Source organism: Acomys russatus, chromosome 9 (assembly GCF_903995435.1).
Source record: "Acomys russatus chromosome 9, mAcoRus1.1, whole genome shotgun sequence".
Taxonomy (NCBI): Eukaryota; Metazoa; Chordata; class Mammalia; order Rodentia; family Muridae; genus Acomys; species Acomys russatus.
The window spans coordinates 65,133,837-65,147,909 of record NC_067145.1 but is presented as its reverse complement, the minus strand read 5'-3'; positions in this window follow the sequence as shown (position 1 = coordinate 65,147,909).

Sequence of the window (14,073 nt, the reverse complement as noted above, 5' to 3'; positions counted from 1 at the left end):
GTGAGAAGATGACAGAGACAGTTTGCTACCTGAATAGTCACCAAAAACTCTCTATAATGTTGGAGCATCATCTTCAGCCTTCTGGCCCAATATATCTGACAGACATATTTGTGAGGCAGGAACTATTGAGGACTTGCTTACCCTGTCTTGGCAGAGTTTGGATGTCAACTCTGCCTGCATCCAAGCTTGCCCTTTCTTAAGCAGACTTCTGTCTGTGGTAGAAACAAGGACATTTTCCCCAGTGCCTTGTTTGCCACATGTGAAGCCATCTCCATAAGGAGGTTCTTTGATGCTCATCATCCTCTTTGAGGTAGGCTGGATGCTGCCAGGAGTTAACCTGTCTCATTGTCAGTGAATCTTTAAAATAACAAAACATTTTAAAATGCCATAGTCTGCATGTCTCTGAGGTTTTTGAAGACCTTTTCTAACTATCCTAGCTTATCTTTCTATAGAATCATATCTATGTGTTGCACCTAAGATGTATATTCTTGTGATAAAAGTAGACTAGTAATTGACATGACCATGATTTGATCAACTAACAATTAACTTGTATAACTTATTTATCCTAAACAGCCTGCAATAGCACTTTGAAAGTATTGGAAGTAAACCTTGTATTATAGTTGAGTTACAGGGGTACAATACCTTTTATTAGAATAGAAATATATAGTGTGGTGAAGAATAATCTTACATTTTAATTCTATACCACTCTATCTAGAATTAAACTTATTTTGCATCTCTAAACCAGTGAATTAAAAATAACCTTGTGAGTGACAATTGAGGCATAAAGTTGAGGGGTAGATTCACAAATCTACTTTTGGTTCTATCTTCCTTATAAATATTTATATTCCCCCTTCTTTCTTTTCAACCCCTATATCCAAACCTAAGAATTTAAGGTAAAGGAAAAGAGAGACATTGCTGAATCTAACCTTGTTTTTCTCTAGATAAGACCAATAGTAACGTGTAACCAACTCCCATTGATAATAACCCTCTATAGCCCAAGAAAGCAACCAAAAACCTACCCAAACCACCTTAAAGGAAGTAGGGCATCATTCTCTTGAGGTTTCTTCCTGATTTAGCATGAATAATACCTTTGTAGGGGCCCAAGTAAAAGTGGGGAAATGGTTAAACAAGCAAGGAATAGCATTTGTGGTCCAGTTTTGTTTTGTTTTGTCAAGACAGGGTTTCTCTGTGTAGCCTTGGCTGTCCTAGATTCGCTTTATAGACCAGGCTGACCTGGAACAAGCAGTGATCTGCCTGCCACTGCCTCCTAAGTGCTGGGATTAAAGATGTGCACACCATGCCCAGCTTCTAAAAACATCTTAATCCCTAAACAACTAAGCTTCATTGTAAAAACTAAACTATCTGGCCTTCAACCCTACCAGAGACGTGAGAAGGAATAAAATTACTTATCTGAGTAGATAGGAAGTTCAGATTAGAGGCTTCCAAAATGAGAAGACGATGGGGACAGTTTGCTGCCTGAACAGTCATCCAAAACTCTCTGTAACATTGGAACATCATCTTCAGCCTTCTGGCCCAATATATCTGACAGACATATTTGTGAGGCAGGGACTACTGAGGACTTGCTTACCCTGTCTTGGCAGAGTTTAGACGTTGACTCTGCTTGCTTCCAATCTCATTCATTTTTTAGGCAGAATTCTGCCTGTAGCAGAAAGGAGAACATTTTATATGAAGTATTGAACCATACCACTCAACTATAATACAAGGTTTACTTACAATACTTTGAAAGTGCTATTGCAGATTTCTTAGGATAATTAAGTAATACAAGTTAATTGTTAGTTGATCAACTCATGGTGATGTCAAGTACTAGTCTGTTTTTATCACAAGAACATACATCCTCTGTTTAACAGATAGATATGATTCTATAGATAGATAAGGTAAATTAATTAGATAAGGTCTTCAAAAACCTCAGAGACCTACAGAATATAGCATTAAAAGATGTTTTATTATTTTAAAGTTTCTCTGACAATAAGACAGGTTGACTCCTGGCAGTACCCAGTCTATCTCAAAGAAGATGATGGGCATCAATGAATCTCCTTATGCAGATGGCTTCAAATGTGGAAAACAAGCCACTGGACAGTTATATACAATTTTGAACAACCATACATATAAGAGAGAAAAATGTTCACCTGGGCCTATACCTAAAGCACCTGAGTTAGCTGTATCCTCTTTTAAATTTTTATATCCTTTTGATATAAATTAAGTGTTATATAGTCACAATAAAGGAGTGGTATTGGTTGGTTTTATCATTAGAACAAACCCATAAAAAGTGCTGAAAGTCAGTATGTCTGTGACATGGTGGTGTGACTGCCTCAACAGGCCACAGGGGAAAAGAATACACTCAGTCTTGATGGGACTTGATGTGCTGGGATGGATTGTTAGGGAGAGGCTCCTCTTTTCTGAGAGGGAGGGAGGGAATATAAGGGAAAAGGGAAGGAGGGTGAGAGCCAGAGAAGAAAAGGGAGGGGTTATAGCTAGGATGTAAAATGAATAAATTATTTTTTTATAAAATACTATTAGATCTTTCTATAAAAGAGTGTAACAGATTCATATACCATGGGAGAGGAACTTGATGTACAGATCTACACAGTATTTGAAATATATATTTTAGAGTAAGGAGAAAATTGATGAAATGTAATTGCGTCAAACATTTTGACATTCATTCATTAGCTTTTTAAAATAGTTCAAGGGAAAATACCTGAAAGGAAATCTGAACAAGGTGACCAGCGATGATACTTATTTCACCAGGAGAATTCTACATTCAGCGACATTCAAGAAGCATAAAGCCACCAGCCATCTTCCCCTGCCACTCAAAATATAACTCATGGCTGTGATATTGCCAGGTAATAGACAAAAGAAAAGGATGGTAAAAGGTTAGGCTCGTATTTTCACTGGGCTAAACTATTACAGGTGTTTCTTACTTTTTCGGAACCTTTACCTAGAATGAAAAACTAGTCATAGAACCTGGCAAACCTTATTGTTTTATGATGAGATGGATTTTTGTACACTATTTTTGTAGGTGAGCTGTTGACCCCTGACATACAGGTGCTGCACCTTGTCTATAAATGCTGTTAAAATAACCCGTATTTCACAGTATTGATCCATTCCGAGGACATATGTCAATACTATTTATAGATTAAGTCTGAAAAGCTGCCATAGTAATGCAGGATATTGCATGCATCAGTTTCTGTTCTCACTTTCAGTGATAAGGGATCCTCTTGACACCATTGCTACCATTTATTGTCATTTGTTTGCTTGGTTGGGATAAGATGGAATAGTCTTCGATTGCATACAGTTTGAAATCACAGTCACGGGATGCCTATTGATCACTGATAGGCACCCAAACATTGCTACATATACTATATAAAGAACTTTCTTAAATAGTCTAGTTACTCACATAAACTTCAATGTAAGGAAATATTACCCTTTATTTAATAACAAGTTGCCTAAATCTGTCTTAGGATTATATTAAAGATATTTGTTAGTGGTGTTCAATTCGATTATCTTATGGCTAGCTTTATTTAAATATACAAAATACTTGAGATACTCGAATAATAAAGGGAGAGGTTTAGAAAATGTTTGTTTCTGCTCTTGTTTTCCTTGGATTCTGCCCATGCCAACTGGCCTTGCTGCTTAGGCCTGTGGTGAGGCAGAACACTGGGGCAGGACTGGCCAATAGAGAAATACCACTTACTTTTTAAGACAAGGAGAAAAAAAGCCAATGAGGAGAGGAACTTAGAAGCCATGATCTCCCTCTCCATCTCTCAATGGTCCTAGCACATCCAAATGACAAAGCCTTCACACACACGGGCCCTAGGCTAGCACTCCAGATCAATACTTTAGCAAATACTTACAACTTTAAATCTATCTATTTAAATCAATCTATTTAAAAATTCTATAACACAGGGTCTCATTAGTTGTTCCAGAATTGTGATAAACCCTACTGGAATGCTTACCTAACTCGAAATTAATTTCATCTTTTTAGGAAAAACAGGGGCATGTTCTCAACCATGCCCATTGAGCTCTACTCGTAATAGATATTGGAAACAACGTTGATGTTCCTTCAGAGAAGAATGAATAAAAAATGTGGTATATTCATACAGTGGGCTGTTACTCAACTATTTTTTTAAAAAATTACATCATGGAATTTTCAATTCTAGATGGAACTAGAAAACAAAATCATCCTGGTGAGGTAACCCAGACCCAGAAAGATGAAAATGGTATGTATTCACTTGTATGTGGCTATTAGCCACCCAACCTAAAATCTGGAGACCCAGAGAGGTCAGGTATGGAGAAAGGGACTTGGGCGGGGGGGAGAACACATGGATGGCCTTGGGAAGTGAAATAGAACACATTTTTATCAGTAGAGTGGGGCCAGCGAGGTTCAGTTGGGAGTACTGAGAGGGAAGGGGAGGAGATATGGTTGGGAGAGTGCAATATGGGCACAGACAACTGGAGGTGATGGGCATTTGAGGGATGGTACAGAAACTTAGTGCAGTGAACTTTCTAAACTTTATGAACGCAACCCTAATGAGATCTCAGATTAATGGAGTACCAACTAGCCATCTCTAATCACCACCTGAGGCTTCCAGTATTGTGACTGAATAGCATTCAGTTGTGTTGTTGGCCAAGGTGCCCCGTGAAATTCCTCAAACAATGTAGGCTGTTCCCAAGACAACTGATCACTCTTTACAAACTGACAGTTGGACCCCATTGCTGTGGGCAACATCCACACAAGCTATTGAACTTGGAGAAATCCAGCTGGTGCCTAGATGGAGCCTTTACCTCTACATGTTAGTGTTTGTGATGCAGGAAGATACACTGCAGGATGGGGTAAAAAAAAGGAAACATAAATACCAACCCAGCCACCTTTGACTTACAACTTGTCCTGCCTGAAATATATACTACGGCAATAGTAGTACAAAAAAAAACAAAAAAACAAAAAACAAAAAAACAAAACAAAACAAAACAAAACAAAAAAAAAAACCAAAAAACTTGTGGGAGTAGCCACACAATGTTTAGTTTGACTTAAGGCCTATCCCAGGAGATAGAACCCATACCTGACAATGCTTTTGTGACCAAGAATCACACTAGATAGCCAAGAGACCTAATGTAAAACCAAATATAACCGGCCTTAAAAAAAATGAAAGTCTTCATTTATCAGGAAAGTGGCACAGAGGGGAAGGCTTTCTACTGGAACTCTAGGTGAGAGAAGCAAGGGAGAATGGGGAAATGGAAGGATCCAGAGGGTCCTAAAAACCTACAAGTAGAACATTATGATGGGTAGATCTGGGCTCAGGGGTCCTGCTCAAACTATGGCACCAGCCAAGGACAATAAGTGCAGTAAACATCTAACCCCTACCTAGATCTAGCTAATGGACAGAACATTCTCCACAGTTGAGTGGAGAGTGGGGTCTGACTTTCACACAAACTCTGGTGCCCATATTTGACCACGTTCCCTGGATGGGGAGGCCTGGTGGCACTCAGAGGAAGGATAGCAGGCTACCAAGGAGAGACGTGATACCTTATGAGCATATACAGGGGGAGGAGGTCCCCCTCAGTCACAGTCATAGGGGAGGGGAGTAAGGGGGAAATGGGAGGGAGGGAGGAATGGGAGGATACAAGGGATGGGATAACAATTGAGATATAATATGAATAAATTAATAAAACATATTTTTAAAAATGCAGTGATAAATTGACTCCTGATGATACTCTGCTATATTCATAGATCAGTGCCTTATTCAGCCATCATCAGAGGAGCCTCCTCCTGCAGCAGGTGGGAACAAACACAGAGACCCAGGACCAGACATTATGCAGAGAGAAAGGGAGAGAGACCTTGGAACACACAATTCTAAATGGATGTCTCCATCAAATCCTTTCCCTCAGTGTTCAGGAAACCCTTTGGAAGAGGAGTCAGGGAGAGTGTAAGAGCCAGAGGGGATGGAGGACACCAGGAGAACAGGGCCTCTGAGTCAACATGGGCAAAGCTCATATGAACTCTGAGACTGAAGCAGCAGGCACAGGGCCTGCATGGGTCGGCACCAGGTCCTCTGGGAGGGTATTATGGTTTCTAGTTCGGTGTTTGTTTTTACAGGACTCCTGAGAGTGTGAGTGAGTGTGTCTCTGTTTTTGCGGCTTCCCCTTGGCTCTTTTTATTCTGTTGGTTATGTTTTTCCTATTTCAGTGTGAGGGTTTTTGTTTTATTTTATTATATCTTTTTTTATTATGTTTTGTTGTTATCTCTTAGAAGCCCATTCTTTTGTAATGAGGGACAGAAAGATAGTGGATGCAGAGGGAAGAGGACATGGGGAGGGACTGAGAGGAATACAGGGAGAGAAATTATAATCAGGATATATTACATTAAAAAATCTCTTTTCAGTAGAAGGAAAATGTGTGTGAAACACACATACACATACACACCACCTGGTATTCATGAGAACCAAGTGGTATAAAATTAAAAATTAAAACAGTATGCCATTGTTTCCTAAATTATGTCCCTTAAAATTAAGCAGATTTTAGAGTAAACATATTAAGTCTTCACATCCTAAAATCCATAGGGAATTTCCACCATGGATATGGAGATTGAAACTACCTTTGAGTTTCTTCTTGCCCCAATCAAGAAAACAAAATACAATATATGGTAGCAAAGATACAGGGAAAGAGAAGCTCATCATTTTAAGTGAAGATGGAAGCAGATACAGTCAATATCCTAAATCATTATGACAGTTTATCGTGAAACTAAAAAATAGAATTATCCTATGAGCCGACTTCACCACTCTTGGGTATATGCCGAAGGACTCCATGTCTTGTTTATCACAGAGATGCTTGCTCATGGGCATTGCCTCAATGGAACCCGACCACACGCCCATCAGCAGATGACTGAGGAATAAAAACGTGACACATATGAAGAACAGAATTTTCTTAAGCCACAAAGAAAAAATAAATCATGAAATTTTCAGGGAAATTGATGGAACTGGATAATAATAGGCTACAAAAGACAAATATTTACCCATTTTAACTTGAGTCATGCAACTATAAATGGAACCCTGAGAAAAGAAAAGAGAGTTTTTACATTTATTTTTGAGACTGCACTTTAGCTACACTATTTCCTCTTTCCTTTCCTACCTGTAAACCGTCCCACACATTCACCCTGCTTCCTCTCAAAGTCATGGCTTCTTTTTTCATCAGATGTTACTGCATGAGTGAGAATGTATTTATATATACATCTACATTCCTAAATGCAACACATTGAGTCCATATAATATTACTCATATGTGCTCTTTACTTTTGTTTTTTAATTTTTAATAAAATGTTATGGCATCTTTATTTATTTTACATGCATTAATATGCACATATGTGCATACATGTGTTGCATAGCATGCATGTGGAGATCAGAGTGCAACATGTGGAATTTACTTCTCTCCTTCCACCTGGTGGGTCCTGAGTACTACACTCACCTTATCAGTCTTGACAGCAAGACCCATCTCACCAGCTCAGAAACTCTTATTTCTTAATAAATGTTTAAGAATGATCTTGTTTTAGTTTATTATGCATACTTAAAGTTCATATATTTCATAAAATCTTTACTTATTTAAAAAAAAAGTACCAGGAGAAACTACTTGAGCAAATACTTGTTTTTTATAACAGTGAGGCTTTTTAAAGCTAGTAGCATCTTCATTAGACTACCTGATTTTAATGCTGTTGGGGGAACCTGATGTCTCAGATTACTCTGTAGTCTTTACTAAGTCTGTTCCATCAATTTCATTTTTCAGTGTTGTCTATAACTTTCCATCCCATGTGGTTTCCTGTAGTTAACAACTCATCTAAAGTTTTAATGAGGCCTTTAATTTAAATACTGATTAGATTTGAAGGAGAAAATCTCATAATCTCATGATGTAAAACACACCTTCTATCATCTATCTATTGATCTATCTATCAATCATCTATATATCTATCACATATATAAATATCTAACTATGTATGTATGTGTGTACCATCATCATTATCTTCATCATCATTGTCTATGTATCTATCTGTCTACCTATATACCTATTTATATCTCTATTTCTCCTTTTAGTTTCTGGCCATTACGCTTTATTTTTCTTTTTTCTCTTTCTATCTAAAATAAACTCTTTTCTCATATAACATAATCTGATTACATTTTCCCTTTCTCTCTGTCTCCTACTTCCTGACCACTTCCCCTCCCATCTGGATCCACTGTCGGTGTCTCATTCCAAAACAATGGGCTTCTAAGAGATAACAACAAAACATAACAAAATAAGACATAATAAAATAAAACAAAAACCCTCACACTGAAATAGGAAAAACATAACCAACAGAATAAAAAGAGCCAAGGGGAAGCCGCAAAAACAGAGACACACTCACTCACACTCTCAGGAGTCCCGTAAAAACAAACACCGAACTAGAAACCATAATACCCTCCCAGAGGACCTGGTGCCGACCCATGCAGGCCCTGTGCCTGCTGCTTCAGTCTCAGAGTTCATATGAGCTTTGCCCATGTTGACTCAGAGGCCCTGTTCTCCTGGTGTCCTCCATCCCCTCTGGCTCTTACACTCTCCCTGACTCCTCTTCCAAAGGGTTTCCTGAACACTGAGGGGAACGATTTGATGGAAACATCCACTTAGAATTGTGTGTTCCAAGGTCTCTCTCCCTTTCTCTCTGCATAATGTCTGGCCCTGGGTCTCTGTATTTGTTCCCACCTGCTGCAGGAGGAGGCTCCTCTGATGATGGCTGAATAAGGCACTGATCTATGAATATAGCAGAGTATCATCAGGAGTCATTTTATCACTGCATTTTTAAGGTCAGTAGTATTTGGTTTTTACATTATGTCTCTTGGCTATCTAGAATGTGATTTTTGGTCACAAAAGCATTGTCAGATATAGGTTCCATCTCATGGAGTAGGCCTTAAGTAACATCAGATATTGCAGGAATTGAAGGACATTTGAAGAGTGGTATATAATTCTGGTACCATGGTAACCAGATATATATGATATATATATATGAAGGTGATATATATGAAGGTGATCCTAATGAAGTCTCTTAATTATAGAGGGGACAGAGTCCCAGCTGGCCATTTCTAATTACCAAATGAAGCTTCCAGTTCAAGGGCTGGGATATATCCAATTGAGTTGTTGGCCAAAGCCGTTTCATGGAAATCCCCAAACCACCCAGGTTGTAGCCAAGACAAAAACAGTTTAATGGGAGGAATGATAAGAAATAATAAAATAATGTAATAGAATAAACATGTCATGAATGCAGAGGAGAAGCTCCACAGGGAGGAAGGGAACCTGGCAAGAAAAAAAGGCCAAACAAAGGATGGAGATTAACAAGCTCCATGTATGTATGAAAATTCTGTAATTAAGCCCCATTACTCTGCATGCTGATTTCAAAACTAAAAAAGAAGAGCTAGTCACCACTTAAAAAATTAATTCTTGAAATTTGTATGGCAAAATGCACATTTATTTCTTAACACCAGGAGCCCCACAAAAAGATCATCAAGGTTGGCCAATCTGGACCCAGGAGGAGCCTGTGTACCAACCAAGGGCCCATCCTACAAAATGTGCAGGGATAAAGATAGAACAAAGATTGAGGGAATATCCAACCAATGCCTGGCCCAATCTGAGACCAAATAGGAGAGAGAGCCAACCCCTGACACTATTAACGATATTCTGATATTCTGCTAGGGTCACAGAAAGGAGCCTAGCACAACTGTCCTCTGAGAAGCTCCACTCAGCAGTAGATTTGTGGGACGCATAGGGAGTCTTGTAAATTTTGGGTCAAAGTTTTTTTTGTGGGTGAGTTGGTGTTCCATTCTCCTCCCTCCACTAAGAATCCTGTCTGATTAGAGAGTAGCCTCTTCTGACTCCATGACCCCCAGTACTAAGAGTCTCAGCTAAGTCACCCCATATCCTCCAAGAAGCCTACCCAGTGGCAGGTCTTCAGCTTGTCTCAGAGATGCCCCCAACCTGTGGTTTCTCTTCTTCCTTCATGCTCTTCCCCCTCTTCTCACATCTGATGCCCACCCTCATTTCCCTCCACACTCCATCTCCTATCCTATTCCCTCTCTTCAACCACTTCCACTGTCTATTCTATCTCCCCTTCTAAGAGAGGTTCAAGCATCCTCCCTCGGGCCCTCTTTGTTACTTAGCTTCTTTGGGTCTGTGAATTGTAGTCCAGTTATCCTGTAATATATGGATGCAGAGTCTGTTTCTTAGAGAAGACTTTCTGCATTCATTGCCTAGAACTCTTGATAAACCATTTTCAACTTTTGACATAGATAGTTTAATTGAGAAAAGTATACTTCTTAGAATACAGAAAAGGAAGGGAAAAAATCAAATGATGGAATGATGTAAGCTTTTTATTATGATAGCAAAATATCCAAGAGGTGGATCTCTGAGTTCAAAGCCAGCCTGGTGCACAGAATGAGAGAGAGAGAGAGAGAGAGAGAGAGAGAGAGAGAGAGAGAGAGAGAGAGAGAGAGAGAGAGAGAGAGAGAGAGAGGAGAGAGAGAGAGACAGAGACAGAGACAGAGAGACAGAGACAGAATTTGAACTTTTTAGTCCATGACTAACTGATGTTATTTTTTAGATACTATGGAACATGAGTAAAAAAGGAAGTATACTTTTCATTGGTAATGACAGTGAGCATATTTTTCCATCTGTTAGTGTCATGTGCATTTTAGTTTGTCAAGTGTAGCTTATCATTTTGTCTGTAACATCTCTTTTGGTTCCTTGACAATTACTGATCAGAAGATGACTGCCCCAACCATCAGTCAGGATTTATAGTTCTATACTAATGAATCCACTGTCTCCCAGAGAAGAGGGAACATAGTTCACAGATGTGTCATCACAAGGAGTAAGCAAACTCTTTCATCCCGTACAACTTGTCCTGAGTGTGGAAAGGGCTAAATCGCCCGTGGATATGGAGATCATGGTGTATGACACTCAAACATCAGTGAGCTGAGATCAGAGCTCCTGTAACTTCTAATAAGAACTTGACATAGTGGCTGGCACTGTACACATTGTAAATAAGTATCTGTGTTGTGTAAATTCATGTTTGGGATTTTGTGTAAACAAATGGCAAACGGCATCCAAGTTGTGTGATACATTTGCAAACAGTACATGATTAAGAAAGGCTAGAGGAATGGGTAATTGATGAGGAAGGCAAGACTCCCATCAAACACTGGGGAGCTCTGACAATGAGTTCATTTTTGAGTCATCATCAGAATGACAAATATTCATTGCAAAACTATGTGGATAAATGAGTTTAACACTGGATAAAATTAATACAGCATAATGCTATCCTCAAAGGAGAAGATGATTTTTAAAACTCCCATCACAAATGTAGCACTGGTTTTTAAAGGAATAATGAAATATGTTTGAAGAATTCTTGAAAACTTTAATACATTTGATAAGCAAGAAAAAGCACGAGTGCCATGGCTTACATCTGCAGTCCTACTTTTTGGAAGACTGAGGCAGTAAGGTCATCTGGAGCTGCGATAAACTGAGACCAGCTTGGGCCATGTAGTGGGAAGTTGCAAGGGCCAGCCAGGATTAAGCAGGTGATTGCTCTCTCAAACTGTTACTGTGTCCTCTCTTTCAGTGGGAACTTTTTTATTTTGTATTTCCTATTTGTAGGATTTTGTTTTTATTTGGTTATTCACCTTACCTAGCAGGTGATATTTTGAGACATCGGTAGACATTGATCCTAAGAACATGCAGTCAGCTTCTTTGTATTGAACTGACTACTTTCCATCATCCCTGAAGTTGTGGTCCTATTTGAAATCTGAAATGGCAGCCATGCCTATAAAAGCTTTGTATATATGCTTTTTGACTTAGATCATACTGATTCTTCTTTTTGCAGATCGGTCTGTTTCAGTTTACATTAGCGGTTATTTTCCTTTGGTATTGAATGGCACCTTTTTTTCCTTTTCTCTTTTTTAAAATTATGTTTCTTTTTTTAACATATACATTTGTGTTATTACACATGAATAAAATAAACTACATACAGTAGGAAGAACCACAAGACAATCAGGAATCATATAAATGTTACATTCATAGTGATTTGGCTATTTGTATTTGGCAAACTTAAAGTAAGCATCTTTCCTGTCTTGTTGGGCCTAAATTTTTGAATGAAAGTCAATATCTATCATATCTCATCTCGTTTAATTTAAGACATCTATCTTGAACTAAAAACATCTTAACCCCTAACCAACTAAACTTAATTATAAGACTAAACTATCTGGTCTTCAACCCCATAGAGACTTGAGAAGGAATAAAATACTTAAATACCTGATTAAATTGGAAGTGCAGGTTAGCAATTTCCAAAATGAAGAAAATGACCAAGGTAGTTTGCTGCCCAAACAGTCACCCAACACCCTCTATAATGTTGGAGCATCATCTTCAGCCTTCTAGTCCAATATATCTGACAGACACACATATACGCAAGGCAGGAAGTATTGAGGACTTGCTTACCCTGTCTTGGCAGAGTTTAGCTGTCAACTCTGCCTCCATCTAAGCTTGCTCATTTTTAGGCAGAATTCTCTGTGTCAGAAATGGGGACATTGTAGCTGGTTTGCCATGTTTGAAGCCAACTCCATAAAGATGTTCTTTGATGCTCATCATCTTCTTTGGGGCAGGCTGGGTGTTGCCAGGAGTTAACTTGTCTTGTTGTCAAAGAATCTTTATAATAATAAATCTTTAAATGCCATATGCTGTAGGTCTCTGAGGCTTTTGAAGACCTCATTTAACTATTTTATCTTATGTATCTATAGAATCATGTCTATCTGTTAGACCTAGTATATATATTCTTGTGACAAAATTAAGCTAGTATTTGATATGACCATTACTTGCATCACTATACATAATTCTATACCAATGAATTAAAAATAACCTTATCTGTAAATTACAATTAAGACCTTGAGTTGAGGAGTAGATTCAATAATCTACCTTCCATTGTATCCCCCCTCTATATTTCTATATGTTCCTTTCTTTTTTTTTTCAGCTCCTATTTTCTTACCTACAAAAGAAAGATAAAGCAAAAGAGAGATGTCCCTAAGTCCAACCTAGTTTTCTCTCTGTATAAGACCAATAATAACTTATAACCAACTCCTGATTAAAACAAGCATGTGTAGACCAAGATAGCAAATGGAAACCTACCCAACCCCCTTAAGGTAAATGGGACATCATCCTCTTAAGGTTTCTTTGGGCATTCTCTATTCTAAATCAGCCTGAATGTCACCTTTTAATGTCTTTAAAATTACCCCACAGGTGATCTTTTGAAGTAAGAATGCCAGGAGACTCTTATACCACTAGAAAGATATAACTAAATATAGAAAGAAGAGATGGATGGAAACAGTGAAGATCCATCAAATGGCACAGAAGACAGTTGATCTTGGTTGTCACCGTGGACATGTGAGTGTGGGGATATTACTCATTCCTTTCTCAGCGTAAGTGGGCAGAAGGTAAGTCCCTGTGCCTCACACACACTTTAGGTTCAGTGTATTTAATTGATCATCACAAGCCAATTCATTGGTGTCACCTCCTTAGGCCTAGAGATTGGCCAACAATGAAACAACACCACAAAGCATGCTCACAGGTAGAATAATGGCCCCCAAGGAGCATCTACTGACCACAGATCTCTCATTGAAAGGTGCCAACTCCATATTAAAATATGGGTGCATCAGACACAAGCTGGTGGGCACAGAACCATTGTTCTCCGTTATGCTGAGTGGTATCTTGGGAAGATAGGAAATGGATTAGCAGCAAGATGCCCCATCCCCACTCCTGTGGAGCTGGTTATCAGCAGGGCTTACTGAAGAACACAGCAGAGAAAAGACTTAGAAAGCAAGCCTGCAGCCCGACATGTGCCCTGCTGACCTGATACATCTGCCTGCTGTCATCTCCAGCTTCCTGATGATGATGAAATCTTAGTCCTGGTGTCTGCCTTTTCAAAGAAACTCTTTACTTCAAAGTTGCTTTGTTTTGTGCTCTGGGATTATGCTCCACTCTCTTCTGCTCACTTCAAAACACAAGG